Genomic DNA, 12,672 nt, shown 5'->3' on the forward strand with positions numbered 1-12,672 from the left:
GTGAGGGGGTGGGGGAGAAAGGGGAAGATTTGGGGGGGGGGGGGGGGGTCGGTGGAGTGGGGGTTTTGGGGCCGGTAGTTTAACGGGGCAACTCAAGTTGTGACTGATGTTTCGTATGGCAAGAGTTTCAGAAATTTGATTCTCAGTGCTGGTGCGGGCTTTTGCAATATGATTCCGACATCAGTTTGTGTGTGTGTGTGTGTGTGTGTGTGTGTGTGTGTGTGTGTGTGTGTGTGTGTGTGTGTGTGAGTTAAGCTTCATCAGAGTGGCGTTCAGAGAGGGAAGAAACAGAGAGAGACAGACAGACAGACAGACTGACAGACAGACAGAGGCAGATAGCCCGTAGACAGACAGACAGACATTCACACAAATTGAGACACACACACACACACACACACACACACACACACACACACACACACACACACACACCAGGCTGAAACACACACACACACACACACACACACACACACACCAGGCTGAAACACACACACACACACACACACACACACACACACACACACACACACACACACACACAGATACTGATATGTAATATATATATATATATATATATATATATATACATATATATATATTATTTATTTAAGCCAGACAACATAGTTTGCACCTCTGAATCAAAAATAAGAAAAATGCCGGAGGGCACTCGCTGTCAAACCCCAACCGGCGTCAGATAACCACATAGGCCTACATCCCCGTGAAAAAATCATCACTATATTTATACATATATGCGCTAAAAAAAAATTTTTTTAAATTTAAAAAAAAAAAAAAAAAAAAAAAGAATCCGGCCTGGTACATCATGATAGTCTAAATTATTTCTAAACATAGTATCAATTCGATGAGTTCGAAACTGTAGCTGACATAATCATGTTGAACCCATGCACACACTTCCCCCACCCCCGGGCCCACCCACTGAGCCCGACCGTGATCATCTGCTGGTACGTACACACACACACACACACACACACACACACACACACACACGGTCATGTGCACACGCATTTACACATACGCACTCGCGTGTACGTGCACCCCCATCCCTAGCCCCCACACTCCACACGCACGCGCGCGCGCGCGCTTAAAAAGAAAAACAAAACAAAACAAAAAAAAACAAAAACACTCACACACACTCGGAATCTTTCCACTTTTTGACTCTCAAAGACTTGTTCTCTTTTGAGGGAGAAACATCAGCTTCTTTCTTCTTCTTCTTCTTCTTCTTCTTCTTCTTTCTTAATTTGTCAAGTTGGTTCAAAGAGTCAAACTGAATCGGAAATCACTTCGAGATATTAATTTTCGTGACGGGATTTCCCCATGAAGTCGCTGACGTGATGTGAAAACATGGTTGGTGACACCTAACATAATACGGAGCAGGCTGAACCAATCACAGTGCCGTCACATTGATCACATGACACCCGCTTCGCATGCACCTACCCCAGTGAGCTTGCAAAGTAGGTGGTTGTTTTGACGATTTGAAGTTTATGTCTGACTACTTGTGAATATATTTACGACATTAGCGTTATTCGAGAGCGTCCAGTCATTTTTCTGCAGATGTCATATGTGAAAAATCGTCAGGTTGCCGATTGCCGGCAAGTGCATGTTTTCATCGGCGCCATGTTTCGAGTTTATTTATCATGGCTGCTGTGTTTTGATTGTCGAAGACTCGAAGCAGGAAATGCGGGGAGGGGGGGCGTGGAACATCGAGGCCGTGAAGCCGCATTGTTCGCGTGCCACCTGAATAGTAACTGCCCTGTGTTTGTCTCTTACATTAATTCGTCCCGACATTTCTCTGGATATGGTTAGACCTATTTCGGTTTCCGCCTATTGTTTGCATTGTGTGTGCGTGCGTGTGTGTGTGTGTGAGTGTGTTGCTGTTGCGGAAATTGATGACCTAATGAAACATTGTCGTCAGCAAGCTGTGCGAAGCACACTGAGATGCACTAGCAATTGACATAAAGTTTGACATTTATTTACTGGGATATTCCATTGAACGAAGCAGTCGAACAGTATGCTCTGCATTCATGGAATATGCAGGTAATCCAACCATTAGATGGTTCGCAAAAAACTTGATTCAATCAAGTGAGATAGATTAGAATAATTAATCACAGCTAATATGGACATATAAGTATTTTTGTAGGTCATGGAAGATCATCACACATAAAACATTACACATGCAAATCATGACTGACATTTTATTTTATTATTAGCTCCAAATAAAGTATTAATTATGCAGCTGGTAAAAGGAGGCTGGCAAAAACTGATTTTATTTGAACACATTTGTGCTCTGGCTATTACATTAATGTCAGTGTCAGTTTATATGGAATGGAAATGGAATGTAGAGTTCTATGAACTAACCTGTTTTGAGAATATATTTTACATTGAAATACTTTGAAAAGTCACATGTCAATTAATTGCCAATGTTTGTATTCATTGTATTGAATATATTCACAAGTAGTCAGTCAGACATGTTTATATATATATATATACATATTTCATGCTCTGCTCTGTGTTGTGAGTTCAGTGTGTGTGTATGTGTGCTTTGTGTGTGTGTGTGTGTGTGTGTGTGCATTTGGGTATGTTGGATTTCTGTGTATGTTGCTTATTGAATTAGGAGCACACAGATGGGTAAACAGACTACTGTTTTTGCTGAAAAACAGCTAGTTATGTTGCATAGAACTCATTAACTTCCAGGCAAATGTTATGCAAAACATGTCAGTTTTTTAATACAAGATAATTTAGAATTAAAATGTGATAAAAATTTTGATAAATAGACAAGAGTAGTAAAATCATCAAAGAACATGTGTGCATGTGTTCATACAAACACACACGCTCACTCACACACACACACACACACACAACATGTGCACACGTGTGTATATACGACTTTATTTTCTCTCTCAGTGCTCTCATCTCCTCTTTCTCTCTCTCCATCCACACCTCCGCCATCCCTCTCATGCTGTTGAGTCTTTACCTTTAATGAAAAATGGAACAGACATTGTGGTTGAATTGGCATATTTTTCACTGAACCACATTGTCAATGTATTCAGATGCTACATATATATTTATGGGGGTCCGGAAATTAGCACTGAATTTAGAATCAAGAAATGATACTCCACTGCAGTATATATCATGAGGTAGCTTGACATGATACAGAAAAGACCCTGCAGCGCAGCACTTCAAATCTGTACATTGTATACTAGTTAGTGCAACATTAGTCAGTGTGAAACAGTAGGATAATAGACTGGCACATACAACACACACACACACACACACACACACACACACACACACACACACACACACACACACACACACATGTGCACACGTGTGTATATACGACTCTTTATTTTCTCTGTCAGTGCTCTCATCTCCTCTTTCTCTCTCTCCATCCACACCTCCGCCATCCCTCTCATGCTGTTGATTCTTTACCTTTAATGAAAAATGGAACGGACATTGTGGTTGAATTGGCATATTTTTCACTGAACCACATTGTCAATGTATTCAGATGCTACATATATATTTATGGGGGTCCGGAAATTAGCACTGAATTTAGAATCAAGAAATGATACTCCACTGCAGTATATATCATGAGGTAGCTTGACATGATACAGAAAAGACCGTGCAGCACAGCACTTCAAAACTGTACATTGTATACTAGTTAGTGCAACATTAGTCAGTGTGAAACAGCAGGATGAAGACTAATAGACTGGCACATACAACACACACACACACACACACACACACACACACACACAACACACACACAACACACACACACACACACAACACACACACACACACACACAACACACACACACATACACAACCTTACACAATCACACACACTAACACACTTTCTCTCATTCACCAATATTGACTGATATGTGCAAACAGAATGAATCTTATATAATCATTCTATCTCAGGTGTTTCTTTGTGTGTTTGTGTGTCCATTGGTATCCTTGGTAAACTTTAATGTTGGCATTTTCAATGATTTTGGCATTTTTTCAGCTGTTTCAAGTGTCTTAAAACCTTATTTGATACTGTGATAGAATGCTGGCTGTAGCACACATTCTCACACAAACACATGCACACACACACACACACACACACACACACACACACAAAGAGAGAGAGAGAGAGAGAGAGAGAGCCACACATTCTCTCTCTATCCTGTGTTGATTCACTTGTGTAAACAAAATGAGACTATGTAATCACTCTATCTCAGTTGTCCCAGTGTGAGTGTGTGTGTGTGTGTGTGTTAGTGTATGTGTTTGCCTCTGTGTGTGTGTGCCTGTGTGTGAGAGGGTGTTTGTGTATCCACTGGTACCCATGGTGAACATTAACATTGGCATTTACTCAGCTGCCTGTTTACGCTCAGAATCCAAATCTGCTGATTTGGTGCTGACATCTTTACCCCTCACCGTCCCGTATCCTGAACCATTCAGAGTGTGTTTGCTTCCCTTTACAGTAATTTAGAAAATTACTGCTATTTTATTCCTGGATATTTGTTGTTGCTGTTGTTGTTGTTGCCTAATGCATCATTATCCTGACATGTTGTTAAGGGTTGACGTCATGACAGTCCTGCCTTTTGGCATGTGACAGTATGCTATTCTGTGTTCAGCTTTCAGCTTCTCAGCAACAGTGCAGATCTGAAAGCTTCTGGTTGAAATATTCAGTACAGACTGTGTTCTTATTATATACAAACATATATTATATGCATACATATATATATACATATATATATACACACATGTCTATATATATATATAATATATATATACTTATATGTGTATATTTATATATATATATATATATATCTCATTGGTATATATTGCCATTGGAGGAGGAATTTTTGTTTAATGTCCCGTCACACATATCGGTGATTGAAGACATTTTGTTAAAGTATTTATGCATACATCTGAGTATTATCGGTTAGAAGGGGTGGGAGATGTGGATGAATGGAGGGTTGGGGGGAAACTGGGCAAATGAGGGTAAAAATGTGGGTGAAATTTGGAAGAAAAACAAAACAAACAAAAAACCCTCTAAGTGCAGTTACAGGAAATTACTTAAAGGACTTCGTAAAAGAGAAGTCATTAAACTGACAAGCGAAACAACATTGGAATCCAAATGGAAACCATAATTTGATGATCATAAAACCTGTATTCTCCCACTGCCACAGCACAGGGAAGGGATAAACTTCCGAGAACTGTTCCCAGTCACTCTAACCAGCTGTCACCTATGTCCCAGTCTTGCTTGTCCGGCCAGTCATCTCAGTTAACCAAGAAGTCAAAAGATACAGAAAATGAGTGAGGTGAAGTGAAGAGAAGTAGAGACAGCAAACAAGGAATGAGTAATGTTACTTGTTTAAGTGTTCTCAATGCAGACTGAAGGATCTTCTTCCTGATAGTCAGACTCTCTCCCACACACACACTGTGCAGTCAGCAAGACTCATCAGTGTGACTGTACACACTGCCATTTGATAGGGCACAATCGTCTTTCCTTGTTTTGTATGTTTAGTTGCTACATAATGTTGGTTGTTAGATTTCTTTTTTTTTCCATTTGTGTGTAGGTTGGTGCTTGGTATATGTGTTATTAGATTGTTGTGTTATATGATGGTGTGCTATGATGCATGCTAAAGTAAAACACATAATGATAAACTGTCTTGATTTTATGGTTTGAACTGAACAGTTTTTACAGTTTTCTTATTTGTGGTTGTGAAATGGAGAAGGGACTAAGATTTCCTTTGTTACTCTGGACAGGGTGTGAGTTTTCTTTTTTAAAAGCCTGGTCTCTAACACTGTTAAAAGATAACTCATACAGTTCATAATTATTGAACATGATAATTGGCTTCGTTTGTTCCCAGAAAGGTGAGAGAATGTAAAGGTGATGGCATGTAATGATATATATATATATATATATATATATATATATATATATATACATATACTATAGATATATTCAAGCCAGAGCATGTGTGTTGATTATGTTTAATTGGCATAGTTTATTTGGAGCAAAGGTAGGCAGATGGGACAAGCAGAGAGTTTGTTGGCATTTAAACGGGTCAGCGCATAAATCATTTCTTTGTTTTCGGATTGGATAAATTTAGTGCTGATGTCATTTAGATTTATGGAAATCAGTTGCTTGTTGAGGAAAAAAATATTTCAACACTTCTTTTGTCCTGTTTAAAAAATGCTGAGAAATTGATATTCACACCTTTTTTTTTTTTTTTTTTTCTTTTCCCTGTGGTCCCACTCAGTCTTTGTAGTGTCTGCTTTGAACAGAAAAAGATTAAGTGCTTTTCTCGACTTCTTTACTGGTGAAAAGAAGAAAATAATTTTACTCTTTTTTCTTTCTTAATTCCTTTGTTGTTACTCTGTTTTCTGGTCTCTACCCCCACCCCCACTCCCCACCCTATTTTTTCCTTCCTTTTCTCTTAATGCTTTTGATGTATCTTTTTTTTTTTTTTTTCATTCAGGCACAATTTTCGTTTCTTTCTTAATTTTTTGTCTTCATTGGTGTTATAACTTTAAAGAATTGTCTGTATGTTCTGGTTTCATAGACAATTTCTGTGAGAGTGTTGATATTTGATAAGTGACAAGTCGGGGTTTGTGGTTGCTTTAATGTGTGTTGATGCTTTGCTGGAGGGTGGGGGGGGGGGGGGGGGGGGGGTGAAGAACCGTCATAGTGTTTTTAGATAAATGTCCTCAAAAACAGCGAACAATTCATTGTTGGTCAGGCCTTGAGCCTACTATAATTATACAAATTTTTTTTTTTTAAAGCCCAAAACAATTTCAAACTAAAAAAACAAACAAAATATTTAGGGAAATCGCTAAATGTGTAAAGTTAAAATAGGAATGAAATATATATATACATTTGGAAGGAAACTGATTAAAAAAAAAAAAAATAATAATAATAAAAAGGGCCACAGAATTTGTGCACATCCACACATGCTCAGTACTCACACAAGCGTATACACATACACTCACCCCATTCCACACACACACATGCACACACACATGTGTGCATGCACACACACAACACTCAGTTTAGAGATGCCCAGGCCCAACCATCCCTCAGTCCACATACTTACTTAGGTCCCACCTTCACATACACATATAAATAAATAAACAAATAAATAAATGATATATAAATATATATTTACACATAAATAAACAAATAAATAAATAAATGATAGATAAATATATATTTACACATACACATGTGCATGCCCATGTACACACATACACACACAGGTATATACACAAACATCCTCACTCACAATGGCATGCATGCGGTAAGGGGCCAGGGCTTGTCAGAAACGCACAAAACGGTTACTGAGTTAGCAGGAAATAGCTGTGTTTTCAGGAGAATTTTATTTGTGAAGTGTCTCTCAGACAAAATGAATTGCAGCTTGTTTGCCTGAATTGCCACTTAAAAAAAAAAAAAAAAAGATTTAAAAGAGAGAAGGAGAACCAATTACTGATCTTTCTTGCAATCACGTTTTGTATGCATATCTAGTGAGTCGAGGCTCCTGATTTTGAAAATAATCATGTTGAGCAGTATATTGCAAAGTTGACTATCATACAGAAGATCAGAGCAGCATTCATGCGAGAACTGCAAACAGAAATTTCACTCAAAAATGTGGAACTACCCTTCATGAAGGCAACTTGGTGCTGTGAGTATGATAGTCTGCAGTTAACAAGACAGTCAACAATAAAAAGTTCACATATGGATAAAAATAAAAATGATCCTTTTAGGAATGAAAAGGGTGAGACCATTAACTTAAGAATTTAGTCCATCTCATCATTTGGAAATTGTTTGCACCACTTTAAATATATTGGTCCTAGTCTTGTTTTATTTTGGATTCCCATTAACTTAAGAATTTAGTCCATCTCATCATTTGGAAATTGTTTGCACCACTTTAAATATATTGGTCCTAGTCTTGTTTTATTTTGGATTCCCATTAACTTAAGAATTTAGTCCATCTCATCATTTGGAAATTGTTTGCACCACTTTAAGTATATTGGTCCTAGTCTTGTTTTATTTTGGATTGGCCATAACTTGTCATGGCATAATTGAAAACATGCATAGGTGGGTTCTCAGGAGAAGTATATATTCAGTTCTTTGATCTCTGTTTTTTTTCTTTTGACATGATGATTTATGTTTTACCTTGGGTCGAATTTTTGCTTATATAATGTTGCAATGCAGCAGTGCTTGCTGAATCGCTGGCTTGCTGAACCGTGTAATTTATGCACAGTATGTGAAACAGTGTCAAACTACGGCATATTTTATGCTTCATCAGTAATTTACATATTCCGTAAAATCTGTAAGAAGAACAGAGAACAACAAGAGAGGCAAGGCCTTCAAGACTCATTTGTGATAAATTAAGTCCCCTAGCATTAATTACAGAGTAATTTCCCTTTTTTACTATCTGCACCAAAACGTTTGCAAAATAAATAAAAATTCCATGCTTAGCAAAAGAAGTTCCTGTTTGAACAAAAAATTATAATAATGACTCCTCTTGTTGTTGTGTCAGAATAAGAGGTCAGAGTGCCAAGTTTAGAGAATACAAAAAATATAAATATAACAGTAAATGCAGTTTGCATATAATTAGGCTTCTTTTTTTATTTTTTTGTGCCCATCACAGAGGTGCAATATTGTTTTAAACAAGATGACTGGAAAGAACTGAATTTTTCCTATTTTTATGCCAAATTTGGTGTCAACTGACAAAGTATTTGCAGAGAAAATGTCAATGTTAAAGTTTACCACGGACACACACACACACACACACACACACACAGACAACCGAACACCGGGTTAAAACATAGACTCACTTTGTTTACACAAGTGAGTCAAAAATCACATGATTTTCACATTTCTTTATGCTCACACTATATGGTCATGAGAATATGATTCACTCTTGTGGCTGCCTGTACTCATATCCTACTGCCCTTACCCCTCCCCCCCCCCCCCCTCCCCATACACAAAAGGAGAGTGGGAGCAAGTGTATTTCAACACCTCATGTATGAACGCAGCTTCACATGCATTGTGTGTGTATTGGTTGGGGGGCGGGTATATATCACCATTATAGGGTAAGAGCTTGTTTTTATTCAACTATCAGTCCATGGAATAGAAAGAAGAAGGGGGAAAATCCACTTCTGCTCCTCTTTGCAAACACCTACACACACACTCACATGCACCGCACCATACCACACACCATAAAAAACACTGTGCAACCCACATAAATACATGCATATACACAGGCACACACACAACTAAAGTGGAAGATAACTGAGGTATATAAGGTGGATGTTACATAATGTGTTATTTGTATGGTTTGGAAATCAGTCTCGTGTCACTGTGCAGGATTACTTGTGTGTGGAGTTTGCAGTGTGGTTGTGGACCATTTGACAGCATCCTGTGTGCATGTTTCAAGGTCATTGCATTTACATGGCATACATTTTGGAAGGGATTTTCTGTGAATATTTTTTTGTGCAGAGTTGTGTAGGCATCATATTCCGTTTGGCCACGCAGAATTTGATTGATTCAAAGTGATGGTTACTTGGTTAGTTTGCTTTATGATATATTTTTGTGCAGATTTCCATAGCATTATATTCCACTTGCCTGCCCATCATTTTCTTGTTTGGAACCGCATTAACAGTGATGGTTAGTTTGCTTTTCAGCTTAGTTTCAGACATGAGCTTATATCAGCACATCAGATGCTTTCATTCAACACTCGGTTTTGTTCTAAAATACTTGTGTGTGCACGCAAGTGCATGAGCACACATACATACACGCGCGCACACACTCACACACACGCGCGCGCACGCTTACACACACACACACACACACACACACACACTAACACTAACACTACACACACACACACACACACACACACACACACACACACACACACACACACACACACACACACACTAGCACACACTACACACACACACACACACACACACGCACGCACGCACGCACGCACGCACTGAGAAATTAATATGAAGAACAGCAAACATTTCAGCGTGCTTCCCAGTTTGTCAATAAAAGCCCCACTTGTTGCTGCTTCCCATGTAAACATCGAAAACAAGCACTCAGTGACTAACAACAAGAAAGCAAACAAACAAACAAGCTGCAGACAGTACGAGAGGATAGAGGGAGGGGGTCGTGCGAGAAAGCTGTGCAAGGCCGCATCCGTCCACCGTTTGGATTCTTATTATTATTGGGGGACACGACAGGAGGGCGACTACACCATCCATCCATCCACCGCCCACGTCCCTCTTGCCAGCACAGAACCTGTTGACTCACTGGCTTGCTGGCTATGCCCGCCATTGCTGCCAATCTCACACAGCCCAGGGTATTATTGATTGTCGTCGTCGTCGTCTCTCTCTCTCTCCTCCCCCCCCCTCTCTCTCTCTCTCTCTTCCTATCCTATCCAACACTTGCTAGCTACTACTACTACTAGCTGTGCCGTGCTGTGCTGTGCTGTGCTGTGTCGTTCGTTGCTGCTGCAGCTACTCTGCAGCCGACGAGGCTTCAAGTTGGTTGTTGGTGGTGGTGGTAGTGGGAGTGAACTGTCGGGGGGTCAAACTGGTGAACGAACCCCGTCTCTGCATCTCATGGGTGACTGACTGGACCCGCGGTCATGATGTATGCCTCAGTGCCATGCATAATTCCGCCCGAGAGTTGAAGGTGATGAAGCCTGAGTGTTGCTGCTCTCGTGTGGCGGCGGTGTTTAATGTGTGTGCACGTCGCAGCGCTCCGGATCACGCCAGCAGTCGTCTCTGTCCCTCCTCCACTTGTTGAGCCGCCGCTTCCTCGGCTGTGGACTTTGTTTGTTTCTTTCTTTCTTCTGTCGTTTTTTTCCTTTTTTTAAGTCTTCTTCTTCTCCTTACTTCATTGAGTGAAGGCTGCATCTTCGCCTGAACGGTTCTGTCAGGTGTGTGTGTGTGTGTGTGTGTGTGTGTTGCCCAGTGTTGCTGTCAACGTGAGTGTCAAAGCTCATGTCAGAAATCTGCTTTTTGTTCGTTTTAGTTTTTAGGTTTGATTGCGGACACTTGTCTTTCTTCACTGCTTATCATAATTTTCTATTCCTGGTAGCAATGGTGTGTAGTTCGGTTTATTTATTTGTTTATTCGTTCTTCTTTTGGTGATGGTGGGTTGTAATGTCTTTGTCAAGTGGTGGCCTAGTTCGCGTCACCTTCGGGTGCATAGATTATGCAATAAGTAAGCACGAGCAACTCTTGTTGAATCTGGCATGGCGGTGTCTTTGATTGCGTCAGTCCGTTTCCTTTCTCTCTCCTCCCCGGTCCCCCTCCCTCCCCCAACTCCCTGTCCTTTACCCATTTCTTCACTTTCTAGTCCGCCCAATTCTTACCGCTCCTCTTTCTCGTTCTTATCTGTGTATTTCCGTTTGTCCGTCTCTCTTTTCTCTCCCTGACCGCTCCACCCTCTCTCTCCTTACCTTTGTCCACCCTAATAGTTGTTCCTCAGGCTCTTGTCTCCGCAGTTATTCATTCACAAATGACATGGGTTTTTTTCTGGACCTCAGGAAAGCTTTTGACTTTGTTGGTAACCCAACCTTGCTAAATTATAAACTGATGCTCAGTGTAGCTCATCAACAGCCTCGTTTGTTCAGTCCAGCTTAAAAGGTAGAATCTTCCCCTACAGGCTCAGTCAGATGCTGCCCCCCGCCCCCCTCACCTTCCCCCTCGCACCCCCTTCCCTCCATCCACCCCCCACACCCCCCACATCCACCCACCCCCGCCACCCCCCAAGTACAGTGCACAGTGCGAGGGCCTCATCAACGATATATCGCTGTGCGAATCTAACGAAAATGTTGGCCTTTCTAGGACTTTATTCTACACCGGCAGAAACTGTGTGCAATAAAAACATCTCTCTTAGAAAGCCTCGGCGAAATATCAGAATGGTGTAATTCAAACTCGGTGAAATTGCACACAGACAAAACGAAGTGTATGGCAGTGAAGTCACTCGCCAGACTTGAACGCCAGTTGATTTTTCATTACTTATTCCTTCATATGAACCACACATTGACTGAATAAATCCATGAACATCCTTTCATAGTTGAATATGAAGGCAATCGCATCTGAACAGTTCATGCAAGCCATATTTCAAAAAAAAACCTTCCTTGTGCCATCACTAAAACGCAGATAAAGAGTGATATTTTGAAAGTTTTCTTCGAGTTACTTTATTATGTCACGTATCAGCTGTGCCTCAACAGAGTAGAATGTTGCTGTGGTATACTCCAGAAAAGACAAAAAATTTCCTTCGCCGACTTTCAGTAAATCTCATTTATTCAGTTCCATCGTTGACGACCCAACCCCCAACCACCACCACCCCCCAGCCCCCCCCCGCCCCCCCCCCCCCCCAAAAAAAAAAGAAAAAAGAAGAAGAAAAAAAAAAGCGGATGAAAAACAAAACCCCAATTCAGTATGTTTATTTATTGTCTTTGGTTATTTAGGTCGTATTGTTTGTTTATATATGTGTATTTCGTTTTGTATTTTGCATATACATATGTTCACGTTAATAAGGACATATGTAAGCCGACGAGCGAGAGAGACAAGAGACAGAGAGAGAGAGAGAGAGAGTAGGCTTCGGCTTAAAATGTCATCATGGAGTTTTGA

The 12,672-nt window shown here is 40.2% G+C and overlaps 1 protein-coding gene across 5 annotated transcripts in view; it reads left to right on the forward strand.

The window, feature by feature from the left end:
* The first annotated feature begins 1,373 nt into the window (after positions 1-1,373).
* LOC143284679 (plasma membrane calcium-transporting ATPase 2-like) overlaps positions 1,374-12,672 on the forward strand; it is a 201,138-nt gene continuing 189,839 nt past the window's right edge. For 2 of the 5 annotated variants that reach the window (XM_076591599.1, XM_076591608.1), the window contains exon 1: positions 10,544-10,967. The gene's annotated coding sequence lies outside the window, so the exon portion shown is untranslated. Of the gene's footprint in view, positions 1,470-10,543; positions 10,968-12,672 lie in introns of those variants that run through there. The other 3 variants (XM_076591600.1, XM_076591601.1, XM_076591609.1) reach the window with 3 other exon arrangements.

This window comes from Babylonia areolata, chromosome 8 (genome assembly GCF_041734735.1).
Source record: "Babylonia areolata isolate BAREFJ2019XMU chromosome 8, ASM4173473v1, whole genome shotgun sequence".
Classification (NCBI taxonomy): domain Eukaryota; kingdom Metazoa; phylum Mollusca; class Gastropoda; order Neogastropoda; family Buccinidae; genus Babylonia; species Babylonia areolata.